Source organism: Ctenopharyngodon idella, chromosome 1 (assembly GCF_019924925.1).
Source record: "Ctenopharyngodon idella isolate HZGC_01 chromosome 1, HZGC01, whole genome shotgun sequence".
NCBI lineage: Eukaryota > Metazoa > Chordata > Actinopteri > Cypriniformes > Xenocyprididae > Ctenopharyngodon > Ctenopharyngodon idella.
The window spans coordinates 14,286,641-14,295,054 of record NC_067220.1 but is presented as its reverse complement, the minus strand read 5'-3'; the positions used below and the strand labels follow the sequence as shown (position 1 = coordinate 14,295,054).

The following is an 8,414-nucleotide window of genomic DNA, read 5'->3' as shown; positions in this document are numbered from 1 at the left end:
CCAAATAAACACACTCAGAAGGAGCCTTAATGACTTCATTAGACATTACAATTGAGGACAACAGAACTGCTGCCAGAAAGGTGCAAGTATGTGCGTTATCACATGCATGAGCAGCAGTAAATTAGTTTTAAAAAGTGGGTGGGACAGGAGAGAGAGAGTGTGTAATAACATTTGCAGAAATTAATTTCAAGAGAACACTTGGACACTTTTATGTTTATGGACACTTGTGAGCTTGTGATAGTTTCATCCTTACACCTTCATCTTCGGAATGCAATGAAGATTTTTTTAATGAAATCTCAGAGCTTTCTGTCTCTCAACTTACACAACTACCACTTTCAGGCAACAGAAAGGTAGTAAAGATGTAGTGTTTTGAGTTTTGTGACCATTCCAGCAAACTTCAAATCATCCCCCACCCCCTAAAAATGATCTATTTCTATTTTTTTGTCTCTGTGCACATATTGCTGTTCATATCCTTATAAGAGTATGGGAAAATTGTTCATTTATGTTTTAAAATAATATATTGAGGTTTATGTTTGAGTGACGTCATTTCCACTTGCTGAACTTGAACTCGACGCGTTAACAGCTTTGGACTTGAGCAAAATGGATGTGTTGCAAATGAGCTCTGTAGTAATAATACAAAATATAACAGATTAAGTCAAGATTTTCATCAATATCGGTGGATGACATGTTTTAATGGCGGATTGAGTCACTTGGTGTGTTTGAATGTCGTTATTTATGAGTATATTCAGAGTTTTGTGCTAATGAGCTCTTTGTGAGCCGTTTAAAGCTGCCGCCCACGCTCCATTTTAAACGGCGGGGGGTTTTTTTTGTAGGTAATATTGGTTTTTAAATATAATTTAAAGGGTTGATTACGCTCAAAAAATATCATGGAGTTGATTTTGCCAAAGTATATTGTCTTCTTATGTCTAAAATTGTGTATTTGTAGCCACGTGTGTACTTGGAATGGTTGCTATGTTCACTTTTCTTTCTTCTCACACTCCTCCAGAGACCACAGTTTTGCGATGCGTGTTAATTCCTGGCCTGCCTTTAATAAACTGCTGCAGGTATGTCAGTTGCAACAAAAACATTACCACTATACGTTAATATCTGTCATTTGTTTGTATTTTCAAAGTGTGATTGATATCCATCCATCTATCTAGCTTTTAGGGCTGCGACAATACATCGATTTGCGATAGAAAGAATCTAGAGCGATTCTCTCGAAACGATTCTGAGCTTAGTTTTTAACAGCAGATGGCACTACGTGCTTTATAAACATGTATCATGCTTGCTTCCAGTTCTTTACACTTAAACCATTAAAAAAAAATCATTCATAATGTTCGAAAAGGTTGAAGCGAATTACAAGGGTGTTCGCAGTGGGCTTTGTTTACATTAATCTTGCATCACAAAAGCATTCTGAGCCAAGGTTCAAGTATATTTAACCACTTACATGACTCAGCCGAATGCACGATCGCTGTCCAGCACTCTTCTTCGTGAGCATTTGAGTGTGCGGTTAAAAACTAGCCTAGAACATCATCTGCTGTTAAAAAACTAAGCTCAGAATTGATTCGAGAGAGAGAAAATATCAGAATCGGTCCAGAATCATTGTGTGAGAATCGATGTATTTGCCCGACCCTACTATCTATCTATCTATCTGTCTAGAGAAAGAGAGAGAAAGATAGTTTATTATATTGAAGTTATATTTGTTTTATTTAATGTGTGTCAGAAAGATGTGTTGTATGTAATTTTTGTTGAGTATTTTCTCCTTTAAACTGCAGTGAAAAAAAGACGCAGATTGAAATCGGCAGTGTTTCTTACCTCACAAACTATCTTGTAATTAATCACGTCAACGTGCGGGCGGGCTTAGTTTTTAACAGCAGAGGGCACTGCTTGCTTTATAAACAGCCATACTCTGCTTGCTTACAATTTCTTACACACCACTTAATCCTTCTATAAAATAATCATTAATAAAGTTTAAAAAGGTTGAAGCGAATTAACAAGAATGTTTGCAGGGGGCTGTTTACATTAAACTCGCATCTCATTCATGCATCTCTGAGATGGCGAACATGAAAATGGTTTGTGTAACATTAGCAACACATTAACAGCTGTTTGATAACATAGTCAAGCAAAAGGCTAATCATATTAATTACCGTTATGTGTCGGACGAGAAATGCATTATCATTTTCATACATAGACTTCTAGATGAGCCTGTGTAATTCACTCGTCAACTACTTCTGATTCAGTATTTCCACTTGCCATTGTGCAGCATTTATTACAGTAAAGTTGACCGAGTGGAACTCTGAGCTGGTGTGAGTGAGTGGAGGCAGGGCTAATTTGCATATTCATGGTTCTGCATATACTAAATTAAGCAAGGCTCTAGAATTACATTCAAGCTATTTTAAGGCATGAATATTTTTTTTTTTTCACAGGAAAAAAGTTTAAATATGTCATTTTGGTGATCAAAGATAAGTTTTAAGGGATAAAATCATTGACTACAGGGGGACTTTAATAAACTACAGACATAATCCACCAAAGCCAGTGGTGTCGGGGAAAATCTTTGTGGCGTGAGACTTTGTCTGCTACAAAGACATCATTAAAGTAATCCATTGAGGTTTAACCTCAATTTTATGCAACGCACGTTCACGCAACAATGTCTGCTCTCGCGTCAACACAACACGCATGCGTCGTGGTGCTCTCGTGAATGCTCGTTAGAATATTTTGTTAATAAAGTGGTAAATTATTTATTTATTTATTTTTTTTTTTGCACAAACAAAGCACTCTCGTCACTTCATAAAATTGCGTTTAAACCACTGGAGAACTTTTCTGATGCGTGTTAGAGGTTTTGGGTTCAAATCCGCCCTCGTACAGTTTAGTTTTAATGAGGAAAAAATAAATAAATAAAGATTTTCATCAGTGATTGTATATCAAGAGCAGGGACATGTTTGTGTGCATTTTGTTTTGTGATTTCACATCACTGGAACGAATAGAAGCTCTCGTCTGTGTGAAGACTGTGCACAAGCCACAAGAGAACACTCTTGACTTCCGCCACTGATAACAGCAGCAACAAACACTCAGCATGATTTCAAAAACAACGCGTTCCAGATCACCTTTTATTTAACACATATGAACAAAATAAATACTCTGCTAGTCTGTTGTAGATGCTTCCTTTGTATTAGAGACGTCCAGGCCGCGAGATGTTTTAAAAAGTGGTGGAGACAATATTGACCCTGGCGAAAAGTGGTGGGGGCACATCCCACCCGTCCTGTGCATGAGGTAGTGTGATTGTGTGTGCATGTATGTAAAATACCGTAGGTGTCTAGAGCACTGCAAAAATCTTATTCTATCAATCAATATCTTTGTCATGTAGAAAATATCTCATCCTTACAACCAATTTAATTTCAGAAGCAAATTTTACATATATAAGAAAAGCAAAACAAAATGAAAACTTTTGAAAACAAAATGAGATATTATGCAGAATTCCAAGGTGCTGTTTTCCATAGAGTGATGGTGAACAATTACCATTAAAATACTATTAGTGTGGTCCATATGACTTGTTTGCTATGTATTCCAAACCCTCTAAAGCCATATCAAAGCTTTGTGTGAAGAACAGACCAAAAATATGGTTTTTGAATGATGACAGTTGTAGATTCTTTAGCCAGTTTTTGTCATTATTCACTTCTTCCTCCTCACTTATTGTCTGTCCACATCCTCCTCAACACGTTTTTGGTGAACCATTTCTGTAAATAAAACAAGAAAAAGATACTGTTTAAGAATGGCTATTTGCAGTGAGGCTTGCTGTTACCAAACGGTTTTTACCAAATGTAAGAACTCAAAAGAGTTTTCCTTTAAAATGATTTTCTCAAACACATACAGAAACTCTCCTACACTCAAGCATCGTCTTGTGATTCATATTCATTGTCAGCATATATACAAATTAATTCACATCGTCACTGCTGTGTTGTGTGTCTACAGTCTATCGTCCTTTACAAGAAGAACACCAGAGCACTATTCTCAAGAGACTGTACCCACAGTCCCTCTTCAGTCATTAGAGACGCTACTAATCCATCTTATATCTCTCTTTCCCACCCTGTATCTCCCTTTATCTCCTGCTCGCTCCCTCTCATCTCCACACGCATGTGAAGTTGTCTAAAGTAGGCCGCCGGAAAAAGTTCTGTGGTAATTAAACTGCCTCTTTCCTGCCCGACGCTTTGTGTTCGCATATTTAAATGTGACAGATATCAAGTAAATGAACAAGTAAGAGATGGCGAGAGAGAGCTAAAAGCTGTTTTAAGTGTCATGGGAGTATGTAAAGAGTATTAGCTAATGTGTGCATTTGTGTGCACGCATATGTTACAGCTCTGCAGTGAAACTGGCGCGCTGGCTACCATGCCAACAGGGCTTTGAGTCTGCAGTGATAGCATAGTGCCCGCCCCGGTGTCAAAGGCCCATTTTTAAGTCTGAGATGTATCGCTGTCATACTGCACAGTTTTCTGCATCTGTGTGTGTGTCTTGTAGATGAATAATGCTAATGTAAGCAGAATTAACCTACATATGTGGGCTCACTCGTGTGAAATAATAAATTAGAGAATCATAGACGGTAGAGTGGAAAAAGAGAATTATGCATCATTTGTCACATGTAAACATTTAAAATTAATGTCATGATTTCATTTACGGCTGTATACCAGGGGTGGTGAACGTCAATTCTGATTTTTGGGACTGTTTACACAACACTGGGTCTCATTCACTAACTGTACATATGCACAAATTTGTGCGTGAAATCTGCTTACGAATGTTTTCACGAACAAATCATGATTCATCAATAACTTAAGTTCTAAAATTTATTTTAAATTTAAGAAAAAATGTAGGAACAACTGAAACCACTCATGCGCAAAAAATCATACCCTTGGTGCCGTTATAAATGCATTAAAATTAAATTTATACATAGCTATAGATCTTAAATATATTATGTAATCTAGGTCATGTGTAAAAGGTGTTTCTTGCATTTGAACTTGTTTTGAGGATGGCACACTTCGCATTGCTCGAGCATCTTGCTGCGCAATTCATTAACAATAGAACGAGGTTAAGAACAAATTTGTGTGCGTACGCACATGTTGTGAATCAGGCTGAAATTTATTGAGAAGTTCTCCTTTGCATGTAAATACGAATAGTCCACGCAATTAGAGACCCACTTTTTTCAACTAAAAACAAAAGACTTTTTATGCATTTTGGCCGTTCATTTACACGACAACGGCGTTTTGATTCAATGAAAAGCTTTTGAAATCGGGTTTCAAAGTTTTTGAAAAATGATACTGTTATAGTCTCCATGTAAACAACAAAAACGTAATTTTTTTTTAAAATGATGTAATGTGAAAATGAATGCATATTACGTGTTCAGTCTATAGATGTGTAATGTTTCTTTACATCGCCAACTACTGGCCTGGCATGCATAATGCAGCGTTTTTAGTCGTTTTTGCAGAACTTTGTGAACGGGGATCATTTTGACAACATTGTCGTCTGTACGTGAAAAAAGCAAAGGTTGTGCTAAAGGATTTTAGTAAATTGTTGTCATTGTTAGCATTAATGAACCAATATTGATTTTTAAATCCCAAGAATCTATCTTATCTATCTGCTATCTTATATATTCAACTTTTTTTTTTTATTTAACCTGTTCCTTAATATTTAATATTCTTGGTGACTATAAACAAGCTTAAACTGGTCTGTTGGTCTTAGCTTGTCTCTCAGACTGTTCTGTTAACTGGTTTTACAGGCGTACATCTCACTGGGGGACCAACAGGTCACCCATCTAAATCAGCTAAATAAGGCCAGGCTGGAATGCAGGCCAGATAGGCTGGTTTAGGCTGGGAGAATAGCTTAAATAAGACCACCAAAGTAGCTTAGGCTGGTTTTATAGCCGTTTTTTTCTGCAGGGAACTTTGCAGACTTTCCTTCAAATCACTACAGAAAATGCTGAGACTAGTTATAGTTCATGGATCCTCATAAAGGCTTGTTCACACCAAGGACGATAACTGTCATTTTCAGATTCAGATTCATTCTTTATTGTCCTTGATGGAGGAAATTGTTCACAGAATGTACCAGGAGCAACAATTAGCATGCATAATACATACATACTGCACAAAATACACATATACACATATTGCCCTAGAGCATGCATTTTCTGAAAAAAATAATGCAGTCTGGTGTTCGTTCCTCTGTTCCTTTCTTTTCACCAGCACACACATTAAAACTAAAAAGACTCATTCCATTACTGCAGGTGCATTCACCTGGTACTAATATTGTGCTTATTTCTTAGAAGCAAAGTAACATTTTAATTATAATATAGTTTATTCATTTATGAGCTTATTCATTTGCTTGACATGTTCAGTGAAATCTGATATATAGTATAAAGTCAGGATGTAATAACCTGATGCTTAAAATCCTGGAGTCTCCTACGCTTTTTGATGTATTAGTGCTATACAAATAAAATTTAATTGTATTGTAATAAATATTTTAGTTTGTTTTTCCCAGGTATGCAATGTTTTATTTCAGTTAAAATGTTTTAATATAGCTTTTGTTTCAGTTTTTCATTAATGATATGATAATACCACTGTGGTGATAAAGTTTATGCCGAAATATTCTTTGAACACGTTTGGCATTAATTCAACACATTTACTCAGTCTGTGTAAACTGTTGAGTTCCCATCATTCCTTCATTGTCTCATTCTCACATCTTCTGTCCCTTTTTCTCAGGCCTCAGGCACACAATCTCAGATCACACCATTGACATTTAACCGAATGAGAGAGAGACGGAGGGATAGAAGATAGCAGAGAGGTACACCTATAGCCCTGGGAAAAGAGTTTGTAGGAGTATATATGAGTGAGGGGGTGGTAGATAAAGAGCTTCTGACATTTCGGCCTGTGCACAGATCGGCCTGGCCATCCACGCCCTCAGTATGAAGCTGCCCTAGAGCATGCTGGGTGGAAAAGGGATGGTCCTGTGATCCTGATGTGTGTGTTAGAGTCTCAAAGGATAGTCTCTATTATCCTCTTCACTTTTTAACTCTCTCTTTCTTTCTCCCGGCTCACCAGTATCTCCCTCTGGGATAATGTCATTCGGTTACCTTTGCCATCTGACCACTATGGTTGTATGATATTATGTGAAAAGCCTCTTAACATGAGCAATGTGTGTGTTTATCTGTTTGTGAGTTCCCAGACCATACCGAACCTTTTAAGGCTATAGTGATGTCTAACCTGACTTTTGACTGTCAGATTGATGCACTTTTCAGCTTCTTCTTGCCAAGAACCACCCACTTAGACAGAAAGAGATTATCTGATCGAAATGTAAAGTGGATAAGCACATTTAGTTTCTTTTTATGTGCCATGATGCCACAATAATACATCAGTGTAGAAAAAAAAACCTTCCAGTAATTAAATAGCTGTGTCAGTCCACAGAAAACACCAATAAAATTAATACACTTTATTTTTCAGAAATTTTATCTAAAATTAATAACTACAAAAAGCAAGCAAGTTAAGAAAACAAAACAAGAATATAAGGTTCTGCTCATGGATATTTATTTTACAAACAAAACTGTGAAGGTCTTTCAATACTATGATTCCGCAAGACCCCCTGCAAACTTTGGCAACTTTGATTAGTTTTTCCTCAGAAATACTCATTGTAGCACCTTGGCATCTTTGTTTCTAGGCAGAATGGCTCACTACATTTCTTAAAAAATGCATAACACTAGCCAATTAGATTGAAAGTGTAGACTTTCTACAAACTCCACCATGAAAACTGCATTATAAAATCGGTGAATGGACTGTGAGTGGTGGTCCATGAGAGGCTATGTGATCCAATTTACAAATGAATCATTCTGTTGAACTGGATCTTTTTACTGAATTAGTTAATCAAAATGATTTGTTTGAAGTTTGAACTCACTGTCAACAAGTTAACACTTTATAAAAAGGTTCCATTTGTTAACATTAGTTAACTACATTAGTAAACATGAACTAACAATGAAAAAATAATTTTATTTAATTAAAATTTCAACATTCACTAATGTACAGTATTAATACAAAGTTCTGGCATGAAACTCTAATGGGCAGGCTAATAGGTCCTTTAACTCACCTGCTTGTAATCACATCATTATCTATAGGACATAGATGATTGGTTCCTGCTGTATCAGTAGCCAATGAGCTTGCATGCTCAATCTTCAAATACATGAGTAGCATTTGCCTTAGCAGTGCAGCACGCTTCAGAGACCCTCCACCTTCCCCAGCTCCACCTGTATAGATCTGCTACGGGTAATTCATGTACGCTATATTGTACAGCAGCAGCATGTCTTACTTGCTCACAGCAGCGTGTCGTGTATGTATTGGCAGTAGCAAGTCCCATACTTGCTCTACAGCAGCAGCAGCAGCAGC

At 36.8% G+C, this 8,414-nt stretch overlaps 1 long non-coding RNA gene across 1 annotated transcript; it reads left to right on the top strand.

Annotated features, from left to right (window-relative positions):
• Window positions 1–603: 603 nt before the first annotated feature.
• Window positions 604–6,809, top strand: LOC127511419 (uncharacterized). Its single transcript, XR_007930107.1, has 3 exons — window positions 604–713; window positions 1,007–1,064; window positions 6,744–6,809. It is a non-coding gene; the product is annotated as an uncharacterized LOC127511419 (long non-coding RNA).
• The last annotated feature ends 1,605 nt before the right edge of the window (window positions 6,810–8,414 follow it).